The sequence below is a fragment of the Saimiri boliviensis genome, chromosome 18 (genome assembly GCF_048565385.1).
Source record: "Saimiri boliviensis isolate mSaiBol1 chromosome 18, mSaiBol1.pri, whole genome shotgun sequence".
Taxonomy (NCBI): domain Eukaryota; kingdom Metazoa; phylum Chordata; class Mammalia; order Primates; family Cebidae; genus Saimiri; species Saimiri boliviensis.
In genome coordinates this window covers 41578577-41589382 of record NC_133466.1, presented here as the reverse complement: position 1 = coordinate 41589382, position 10806 = coordinate 41578577, and the positions used below count along the sequence as shown (strand labels likewise).

Here is a 10806-nt window from a genome sequence, read left to right as displayed (position 1 = left end):
AGAGTGGGACTATCCAGGGGCAACAGCCTTCCAAGCTGAGAGGCTCGGGGGCTAAAAGCATTCCGGCCGAGGGCCTCAAGCAGACTCTGACCCATGCATTTATTCTCTCTGAATAGGTGATTATTATTAACAAACAGGTATCTGGTGTTTTCTGACAGAACGAAAATAAGCTAGGTAGGCAGCTGGTGCCTGCTTACCACTGATCATGGACAAACCAGAACGTATTCTCCATGAGGGAGTCATGATGGCATTGTCACTTACCCTGTGCTTAAAGAAATGTTTAACTGGTATATGATATATATATATATATATATATATATATATATATATATATATATATATAGTCTTGCTGCTTTAGAATGCCCCAAGTGGTTTTCCACTTGGGGAGGCTGGCTAGGCTTTCCTTGTCATTGTTCTTCTTAGCAAACAATATATTTTATTATAACTTGGCATTTCTCAACATGATATAGCATAAGAAAAAAATTCACAAATAATATTTCCCTTTCTATAGCTACTTTAGTCCTGCATTTTTTACCAAAAAATTCCTGAAGAAAATTTTGCTGTAAGACTGGATTTCCTGAATCCAGTCCACCCATTAATATATAGAAAACACCCCCTGTTTAAGCTAATAGCATAACTGGTAGTATCTATTATAGATGGAGAGCTGTTAGTGTGTCTGTGTGTTTCAAAACCAGTGTTAAATCAGTATTAATGTTGAAAGGAGAAGAAAAGGGGGAGTCTGAACTCACAAGAAGTACAGACATATCTAAAATCCTTGCCCTTCTGAATCCATGCTTCCTTCAGGGTTTTCACCATTGTAAATGTTCTCTATCATTTTCCACACTTGCCTGATACTGTCTTCTGATACAGAACAAATTACCCAAGGCTCATTGGGATTCCAGGAGAAATCAGACACTTGGCAGTGTGACTATCATGAGTAGACAACAACTCTGGTGGCCTACATTCTGCATCTTCTAGGGATTGTTTCTTTCTAGTTTTACTTAAATCCTAGACATTCAGTCTGTGGTTAGTACTACTGGCAGCCAAAATAGTCTCATTGTGAGGTGAACACTGAACCTGGAATATTTCATCCTTATGTGATTCAGAAGAATGCAACTGAAGTTTCAGATTTCTCAGATCCTACAAGGCAATGGTCTTAGCTGATCCTGTGGCAAAAATGAACTAACTAAAATGACTGAAAGAGAGGCAGTTCACTTCAGCACTGTGAGCCTCAGGTGAGTAGATTGTTTTGGAATTGTTGTTTGAATGAGTATCCGAAATTGTAAATTTCTGATCGTCAGCAACTGACCCAAACAGAGACTCATGGAACAAACACCTGGAAGCCTCTTCTACTACTGCTGTATTCCCTGTAAGGATGGTTCTTACGTCCGACACTTTTCCTTCCTTGGAAACAGCATTGATGTCCCATCGACAGATGGTGTGGTCATCTGAAGCAATAAGTGCCCACCGAGATTTGGGTTCTATAAAAGCCCACAGCCTTCCTTCTGATGTCCACAGGGATGCAAGTCTGGGATTCACTCTCCAGATGGTCTGTTTTAGAAGGAGGTTTTGTGTAGTCAAAGACAAGAACATCACTAGATAGAGTCTTCGTTGTGATGATACAAGGTATTGGAGAATATATCAGGTTCTGTTTAGTTCTTCAGCTTGGTGTTGATTTTTGTTTCAGTTTTTCACTAACTGAACCTCAACCTCCACACTCTCTTTTCTCACTGTTGTACTGTGATGCATCAAGCTGAGCATCATCATTAGGAAGCAGCACAAAGTGGTTTTGTTCAACTTATGTGTGTGCACCTGGGACAAGTTGATGAATGCTGAAATATTTCCCTTCTGTCTGGTTACATCTGGAAGCCACTGTGCAGTTAGGCTGGGCCACTCCCAAGCATGAATCATCACCTAATCATAAGGAAAGGAGGTGTTATTTTTTCATGTTTTGTACTCTTCCTTGATCACATGTTCTTCCACTGCGTTGTAAAAGGCTACATCCTTCTTGGCCATGATGGGCAGGTGAGCCAGGGAAATCCTGGGCTTGAGCATTGTGGGAGGGACGGGGAGGCTGCAGAGTATATATAAATGTTAATAAGGAGGAGTAAATTATATTTGCAACGCTTAATTGGTGCTAGTAGCAAGAGAAATAGAAGCTTAAAATATCCAACTAGTCAATAAAGCATTAAAGCAGAAATGTTACATCCCTGTAAATAGAGTTCTAGGAATCACCCTAGATTTCTCTTTAAGTTAAATTAAAAGTAAAAAGAAATTTACATTGAATAGGCTAATAAACAAATAATAAAGAGATTACTGTGCTAAATTTCCTTTATTAAATATGTATGTTTGGTTATTTTTTATGAAGGTTACTTTTTAAGGTGTGCCAGCTTATAATACCCTACATTTTTACTAATTTCACTACATTTATCTAAAGTGAATATTTAGCTTTGGAATAGAGCATTCCTTGCCAGAGTCCAACTTAAATAAATCTACACATTCATCTTTAAGCAATTAATTATGAAATATGCTTTAAAAACTTCTGAATAATTTCAGAGATCCTCCACACTTAAAGAGTTCTTGTCACCACAAACCTTAACCTAGACATTTCAAAAGGTTATGCCATTTCTCTGGAAAGAAAAATAATTGAAGCAATAAATAAATATGTAAGTAAAGGAGAGACCTCTGTGCCATTTACATTTCTTTAGTGTGTTAATTTGTATTTTGGAAGTTTTGAAACTCATCATGATCTATTATTATTGTTTTGATATTGAGTCTTCCAATATACTAAGCTGGTTTATTGCCCCATTTATTTCTTAGGTCTTTTTTTGTTGAGATATATATATATATATATCAAAAGATCTAAGAAATAAATAGGGGCAATCCTGCACATGTATCCCAGAACCTACATATATATATTTTTAAACTCACTTTAGGTTCTGGGGTACATGTGCAGATCATGCAGGTTTGTTGCATAGGTACATACATGGCAATGTGGTTTGCTGCCTTCAACACCCCTTCACCTAAATCTGGCATATTTCCCTACATTATCCCTCCCCAACCTCCCTATATCCACTGTCCCTCCCCTATTCCCCCACAACAGACCCCAGTGTATGATGCTCCCCTCCCTGTGTCCATGTGTTCTCATTTTTCAACACTTGACTATGAGTGAGAATATTTGGTATTTAATTTTCTGTTCGTGTGTCAGTTTGCTGAGAATGATGGTTTCCAGTTTCATCCACGTCCCTACAAAGGACACAAACTCAACGTTTTTGATGGCTGCATAGTATTCCATGGTGTATATGTGCCACATTTTCCTTGTCCAGTCTATCATTGATGGACATTTGGGTTGGTTCCAGGCCTTTGCTATTGTAAACAGTGCTGAATGAGCATATGTATGCATGTCTTTATAATAGAATGATTTATAATCTTTTGGATATATAACCCAGTAATGGGATTGCTGGGTCAAATGGAATTTCTGTTTCTAGGTCCTTGAGGAATCACCAAAATGTCTTCCCCAATAGTTGAACTAGTTTACACTCCCACCAACAGTGTTAAAGTGTTCCTATTTATCCAAATCCTCTCCAGCATCTGTTGTTTCCAGATTTTTTAATTATTGCCATTCTAAATGGCATGAGATGGTATCTCAATGTGGGTTTGGTTTTCATTGCTTTAATGACTAGGGATGATGAGCATTTTTTCATATGTTTATTGGCCTCATATATGTCTTCTTTTTATATTAGATATTTGTAAAACATAATTTTATCTATAAAGATCTTAAATATAATTAATTTGACTTATTCCTATATGTCACTTGGACAGCTGTTTCTGTGAGTTCATTTTTTAAAATTTTTATTTTGAAATCAGTTTTCCTAAATATAAAATAGTGATTTTTATATTGACTTTATATATTTTAATTTTGTTAATTTGGCTTTATTTTGTCTTTAGATTTTATTGAGTGTTTTGTATTGCCAATAATTGTAGAAAATTATGATAAAATTTAAAATAATTCCTTTGCAATTCTTGTATGATTTATTACTTTTTCTAGTTTTGTTGAGTTACATAAGACTTCTAGTAAATTTGCTGCGGAGTAGAATCCACATTAATGGGTAATTTTGTTTTGTTTCTTGCTTGAAGATAATATTTTTGTAATTATTTTATCCCACTGATGTTTGCTACAGATGTTTTCATAAGTAGCTTATATTCAGTAAAATAGTTTTTCCTATAATTCTGTATCTGTTTCATACTTGATCTTTAAATTTCACCTAATTCTTTTAACTACCCACTAAAGTCATTTTAAATATATTCATGAATTAATATTAATTAGATCTTTTTACATTCCTAGAAATAATTCCACTTGATCATGGTGTGTGTGTGTGTGTGTGTGTGTGTGTGTGTGTGTGTGAGCGCATGTACCAAAACATATAGGCATTTACATCACTGGTATTCTATTATTTTATTTATGGTTTTGTGTTTATCTTAATAAAAGCAATTGCCCCATAATTTTCTATGCTTTCAATACTGAACCATCAATATTAGGTTGGGTAAACTGATTTATTTAGTCTACCAATTTATTTATTTAATTTTTTAATTTTAAAAACTTTTTTTCTTGTTCTGCATTATTTATTTCTTAAGTTAGAGTATACATTGAGTCCAGATGGAATACAGTGGCACATAGCTGTGCCTATTGTTAGGTCCAATTAAGAAAATAACTTTTCATATTGCACTTTCAACTACAGTAGCACCATCTTGGAAGAAAAAAAATACCCTCAAATGAAAGCTGTCTATGCATGAGAAGGTTTTAGAGGACGTTTTCCCAAAAGATTCTTTGTTTTGTAAGTGACCCCTTGATGCAAGGAGTGTTTCCCAGCCCCAGAAGTAGGAAGCGCAACCAGAGACATGGGGATTTACTTTGTAACAGTCTAGGCATCCAAGTGAAAACAACAGGAAACACACTAGCATCCAGTCAACCAGTTTAAATACGTGTATTAATTTCACTTAAAACTTATCCTCACAGAAACACTCAGAATAATGTTTGACCAAACATATGGGCAACCTATGACCCACTGGAGTTATAAAAGTAACCATCACAAACGCCTTTCTCGATTCTTACTGTTACATTAAACTTGATATGTAAAAATAGTTGTAGTTTTTTGTCTTTTAAAATATTTAATCAACATTTTACATATGACAGAATTTATTCATTTCTTAAAACTTCCAATAGATATCAACTGTAAACTATATAATATAGTCATGGTGTTATCGCTGTGAGTAGATTCTTTACTAATGCTCTACATTCAAATGATTAGTCTTCACGAAGAACTAGCGTATGATTTTGTTGATAAGATCTTTTATTTCTTTGCTTTCCATTTCATCTGTTTCTGCTTTTATGTTTACATTTTCCTCCTTCTTTCTTTGATTTTATATTGTTCTTAAATTGAATACTTAGTTTATGAACTTTATATCTTTCCTTTTTTTCCAATATAAGTATTACAGCTATTATACTCTAAGAATCTCTTGCTTCCTATCTCAATTTTTGTAGAATTCCCTTTTCATTTAGAACTGAATATTTAATGCTTTACATTATGATATGATCTGTAATTTTTCAATATTCCAATCATTCCAAAGGGACAGACCAGAAGTGTAGTTTTAGATTTCAAACCATAAAATTCTCTTGATGCTAGTCGTACAAGAAAGGGCAAAAGTGCTGTAACGGAGAAGCCAAAACTTCGTGTTTGCATCCAACAGTAGTTTATTTCTTGCTCCACAGAGATTGGTAGAATCTTCATTTGGTGAGCATCTGAGAACATCTCTTTCCATCATCCAACTTACCTGGGAAGTGGTGATTTTAAAATCTCCTCCCTAGTTTTGAAATCACATATTTTATCATTCTTAATCTTATTATATTGTGCTGTTTTACAACAGAGATAATATCTAATTCTCAGTGTTGCTGCCATCAAAATATAAAATTACATAGAAAAAAGTTTGAAAGTTATAAAGGACCATATTTCAGTTTATAATAGATCATATACAGCAGGAATTAAAATTATGCCCTGAGGAGAAAGAAAAAAACAAATTATTTCTCAGTAGGTGTTCTTTCTATTGGATATTTAGCTTATATGTGTTTTTGTAAGCTCTGTATTATGTTTTTTATTTTTAGTCAATATTTTTCCATTTTTTTTTCTATGACCCCAGTGGTATAACAAATATCATTGTACTTGTGTCCTTCAATATTTGTGTCTTCATTTTTGGAAAAGATGCTTAAAGATGAGACTACTGTGTCAATTTGACTACTAGATCAAATTCTAACCAACAATGATTGGGACTTCAATCTCTGCTGCACTGGTTGTAATTAGATTTCAGAGGCTGGAAATTCTAGAAGGTTAGTTTTCAGTTATTCAATTTTGTGTTTTGGATTAGTACTCTGCAAAAGGAGATAGGAAATTATGAATAATAAATGTGCATTCCTTTTATCATTGACCCTGGGAAAGTGACTTGCAGGCAGTAATGTTATCTGTCCTCAGCCTATATCCTCAAATAATTTCCTTCTGCTCAAATTAACTCAGTTATGAAGGTCTCTAGTTGTACTGTTATAAAGCCACTGAACTTTTCTGCTTTTGACTAAAATGTTACCTCCTGAGAGAGGATTTCCCGGGCCGCTGTATTTGTTTGCTAGAGTTGCCATAACAAAGTATTACGGACAGGGCGTCTGAAACAACAGAAATTTATTTTCTCACAATTCTGGAGGTTGAAATCTGAGATCGAGATATTGGCAATGTTGATTTCCTCTGGGGCCTCTCTCCTTCACTTGCAAATAACCATCTTCTGTGTCTTCATGTTGTCTTCTCTACCTGTATCCAAACATATTTTTCTTATAAATACATCAGTCATATTTGATTAGACCCCACCCTAATGATCTCATTTTAACTAATTACCTCTCTAAAGTCTCAATTTCCAAATACCATCATATTCTGAGGTACTGGGGGTTAGAGCTTCAGCCTATGAATCTGGGGGAAACATAATTCCACCCGTAGTAGTATATACCTCCACCTCAGAGTCATTTTATTGTTATTCTTATGAATGACACCTTGAATATTCATTTTCAGAATGAATTGTTCAATGGCTTATAACTGTAAGTGGACTGTATCCGATTATTTTTGTAGTTATTTGGACCTGTCATATTTACTCTGATTCTGAAAAATAACCATAGTGTTAAATATATTCACTGCTTTGTAATAATACATATTCAATCAATTCAGCTTGTATTTACATATTGTATGACTGAGATTTGGCATTCTGTGTCAGTGCTTTAAACAAATTCAATTTTATGCAATAATACTGCTGTGACTGGCTAGAAAGATATGGCTTCCTATTAATAATGCAGATTTCATAAACAGGCTTGTTAAACCCTAGTTGGAGATATTCTGGAGTGGGTGGAAACTTTAAATTGGGAATTATATCAGATGTTCTGGAGTTTTCTTCTACAGCTCAGAAATGACTATTTAATTAATCCTCCTGTTCCTATATTTCGAAACTCATATGTGCATGAAATGACTGTTCTCCATGTGCAAAGATGAACTAAATTAAGTCTGGATAGTCATCTACCCACATACCCACCATTAAAACCATCCATCAAAATTGAGTTTTAAATGTTTAAAAACATTTTAGAGCCATTAATTAAAAATACACACACACACACACACACACACATACACACACACACACACACAATGATTTCAGTAAGATTACCTGATATTTAAAATGTAACTGAACTGATCACATAGGTCACGGCTTCTCCTTAGATATAAAACACATTGTAACGCATTTTAGTGATTTTAATATGTTGCACGGTTTGTTACACTAACTGCAATTACTAAGTAGTATTTTGCTAACTTTATACTTGTGAGAAAAACATCTAGTATCTATGTGACTGAAATTTTAATTGAACAGATGGCTGTTACATGTGAAGACTAAATAATGAAAAACAAGTTATTGAAGTGGTTTGTGCTATAATAGTTGATTAAATTCTTTCTAGGGAGCAGAAAATACTTAGAAATATATACCTTTAAAAGTTTGTAGAAACAGCTTTATACATTAAAAAAATACCAATTTCTTTATAACTCATTCATTCAGTTGGTTACCAGCAACATTCTGTAGTCACTTAACAGCTTAAATGAGGTGTTTCTCTCTCAGCAATCGTTACATTCCAAATTAAATGTTAGTGCGCTTCTGCTTGCATAAGTGCCGTCAAAGGCCCAAGTCCTATTGGCTGAAGCATCACTGTCATCTCAATTGTATTTTTCCCCTTGGAGATGTGAATTGTCCTTTTCTTATGATGTTACAGACAGGAGAAAGAGAGATTATGAAATCATTCATTTTTCTGCATTTTAAAAATTTGAACTTAAATTTAACCTTACATTGCTGTCTGGATGGTCACAAATATGTAGCAATCATAAAACTCTTTTCGTGTGAAGCTAATTTACAAATAAAGAGAATATATTGTGTAATTTACATCTTAAACCTGAGGAAACCTTATAAATATATGCTGCATTGAGCAAAGATTATACTGATGCATTTAAATCACTCAATCTTACTCTTTTATGGCCAAATTCTGAATTATGATCATTTTGAAATTGTAATTTTGGGGTAGAACAGATATGCAAGGCTTAGTTAAAAATGAAATGTCCATAAAATACTCTTAGTTGTTAAGCAACTGCTCACATACAAACGGGGTTTTTATTCACAGCAGTGAATTTAAAACCAAGTTAAAGTACTTAAAGAAATATTTTAAGTACATGTTCTTACAGCATTCATGTAAAGCCAGGTGATTTACTAAGAATGAGTATATCCTTTCACAAATGGAATTTGTTATTGACCTAAGAATGATGGAATTTATGAAATAAATATGCATGCAAATTATTATCTGTTAGAGTTGAATCTTCTTATGCTAAAAATATAACTTTATAAAAACTTGATCAAATAGGAAGCAAAATTTAAACATCTTTGAAAGTTATCTTCATTAAACATTCAGCCAAATGCACTTTTAAAAACTTGACTGAATATAATTATGATATTAGATATAAAAGCCAAAATAATTGACTTTTATAAATAAGTAATGAATTAATTGAATTATTTTATTGAAAAATTTTCTGTTAGAATGGTTCCAGCTTTGTCTTGCCAATGGCAATGTATTCTAGTGTCAGTTTACTTATAGCCATACCAGATAATACGAGGTCACTCTTTTTCATTTTGACCAATATGATAGACGATAAGTGTTATCTTAATGATGTTTTAATTTGCTTTTCTTTAATTATAAGTGAGAATAAGTATCATTACATGTGTTTAAGAGTCCAGTTACATACCTTTAATCTGTTTTCTGTATGTATCTTTCTCTGAATTTCCAATTATTTTTTGTCTAGTGTTGCTAATTTTTGAAAGTTCTTTATATTATTAGTAACATTTGTAGCATGTAGTGCAAATATTTCTCTTATTTATTGCAGTTGTCTTTTGAGTGGTCATTTGCTGTCATTTGTAAGTAAAGTTATTGATATTTTATTTATCTGACTTTTGAAATTTAACTGGAAAATCTTTTGCTTAAATTGAGATTAAGTAGGAATTCACAGGTATTTTCTTCCACAAGTTGTATTGCTACATTTTTTTCTACATTTAGCTCTGTAACCCATTTGTAGTTAATTTCTTGAATATGGTAGTGAAGTATGGATCTAATTTTATCTTTTTCTGAATGGTTAACCAATTGTCCCTGAACAATTTATTAAGATGTCCTTCGTTGTCTTGGTAACTTGAAATGCCACCTTTATCATACACTATATGATACATTTCTATATGTACTTGAGTCTATTTCTGGACCTTTATTCTACTTGTATATTCACATGCAGCACATCATACTTTTAGTTAATAGAGCACTCATCATAACAGCTTTTCAAATTGATCTTGTTTGTTGCACATATCAATAGTTCTTTTCTATTCCAATGTAAGAATATTTCACAGTTAATAGCCATTTTTCTGTTGATGGCCACCTGAAGTGCCTCCAGGTTTGTTTATATATTGAATACGGATGTGAGGAACATTCTTGTAAAGGCTTTTTTGAGGAGAGATATTTCAAATTCTTTTGGTTAAATAACTACAGGTGGAATGACTGTGACGTGGAATAAAAATTTTTATTTGTTTTGCTTTAGTTTGTTTTCTTTTCACCAATGATGTATGAGAGTATCAATTGCTGCACATCCTTGTCAATATTTGGTGATGTTAGTCTGTTTTTATTTTCTGTCTTTCTGATGGATGCGAGCACTCATTGTGGGTTTATTTTTTATTTGCCTCCTAAAAAATAATGTTGAACTTTTTTCTAATGTTTATTGACAACTTTTATGCTTCCTTTATGGGTATCTATTAATTATTAATTATTATGTTGGCTATACATTTTTCATGCACGTCTTTATCAGTTGAAGGAAGCCTTTATGTATTTGCAACCGGCTGAGTTACCCTAGTTGTGTACTGCATCTTAACAAATTCTTTTCCTAGGTTTACCAAAATGACCTTATGCTTTATTCTTTTAATTCTGTTCGTAGTATGCCTTAAGAGAGCAGATTTTCACATTTTAAACCAATTTTGCCTTAATAGTTTATTGTCTTTTCAATTTTTTATTGGATATTTTGGCTAACGTGTTAAGTATTTTTTCATCTACATTCAGAAGGGGTATTGGTGTGAAATTTTCTTTGATTTTAATATCTGTTAGATTTTGGTTTCAAGTCATGTAGCTCTCATATAATGCATTTGGTGTATTTCTTC

At 33.1% G+C, this 10806-nt stretch overlaps 1 pseudogene; it reads right to left on the bottom strand.

Annotated features, from left to right (window-relative positions):
* Positions 1 to 766: 766 nt before the first annotated feature.
* On the bottom strand, positions 767 to 1593 carry LOC101044722 (histone-binding protein RBBP4 pseudogene; annotated as a pseudogene).
* Between the last annotated feature and the right edge of the window lie 9213 nt (positions 1594 to 10806).